Source organism: Triticum urartu, unplaced genomic scaffold (assembly GCF_056163025.1).
Source record: "Triticum urartu cultivar PI428250 unplaced genomic scaffold, HENAU_Tu73 scaffold1003, whole genome shotgun sequence".
In the NCBI taxonomy this organism is placed as follows: domain Eukaryota; kingdom Viridiplantae; phylum Streptophyta; class Magnoliopsida; order Poales; family Poaceae; genus Triticum; species Triticum urartu.
Genome location: NW_028259467.1, coordinates 15001 through 16510, shown reverse-complemented (window position 1 = coordinate 16510; position 1510 = coordinate 15001).

The following is a 1510-nucleotide window of genomic DNA, read 5'->3' as shown; positions in this document are numbered from 1 at the left end:
TTGGTGAAACTGAATACTTGAAATTCAACAGAACCCCTGTTTTCTTCTTTTTCTTCTTTAACCATAAATCCAAAAATTTTTCTACCTCCTTTCTTTTTCATGTATTTTTCTGATCAGGAAAAATACAAAATTATGTCAGTTATTTTGAAGTTATTCTAATCTCGTACACACACAAATTTGCAATTATTCATCTACTACTGGAATTTGGATTTATTTTATCGATGCAAATTGGATTTGGATAGAAGGGTACATTCTTTCTAATATTTTAGATAGAAGAAATGTTTCTTCTATCTAAAATATTAGAAAGAATTTTGCTGATTTATTTATTGCTATATGCAATTTATGGAATTGATACACCATTTAATTGATATCATTTAGCAAAATGAAACACAGCATATGCATCCATCTTTTGGCTCGAGAATTTCACGGGATAGAGATATGGTATAAGAAATAGACTATTAAGTAACTCTAAATGAATTGTGGATACATCTGTATCCTTAACATACTGAAACGATTGTCATTATTCGTATCAAACCAATAGCGATTCATACAAGCTAAATCTTCTAATCAATGGTGGGCCAATAATGAATTTTTTTGCATATGTATTAAGACGCTTGGCCTGATTTCGAAATTGTCCAGAGTTTTATATAGTTGTTTTCATTGCAAAATGATGGGTCTCCTTCCATAACTTTCCAATTACGAGTACGAGAATTGAAAGACATGAAAATTCTCAATTCTCTACGGCGTCTAGTAGATAGAAACAAGAAAATCAGAAGAATCTTTCTCTCTATTCACTATCATTCCGCGTCTTCGACTTCTATTAGTTTCTTTTCTTCTTTAATGCAATAGCTATAGTTTGATATAAGAATCCATTTCTCAAAGTAATGGAAACCATTCTCTTATAGGAAATGGTTCGAAAATCGCTATTCCACCTTTTAGGTATCGTGAAAAGTGATACCTGTGAAGATCGTGCATTTCAGTCAAATTCAGATCCGTTTTTCGAGTCCATGATATAATATAACCAAATTGGATAGATCTTCCACCTGTTTAGCTAAGAAAGAATAGATACAGAGGTGGATAATAGATCGATATGAAGATCATGAGCTGCCCCATAATGAAATCGCCAGTAGTCGCGAATATCTCCTTCTTCCCTAATCCAAGATTGGAGAAAGAAGATCTAAGAGGGACCTATGGAGAATGTAGTCAGAAATCCATAATAGAGTCCGACCACAACGACCGAATTAATTATCCTCATCGAGAAACTTAGACTACTAAATAGAAAAGATTTGAAAATCATGGCATGGGTCTCCTTTTTTTCTTTCTTTAGAGTTTTCTATATGCACAATTTCTCGATGTTTCGATGAGAATTTCTTGACTTTCCATATATAGAAAGAGATAGACTATAAATGACATCTCTTATGTCAATAAGACCAAAGGGATGGATATTAAATGATAGGAAGTGCTAGGAAGTGAAATAGAATGAAATAGAGCCACTTTGGGCTTCCCTATG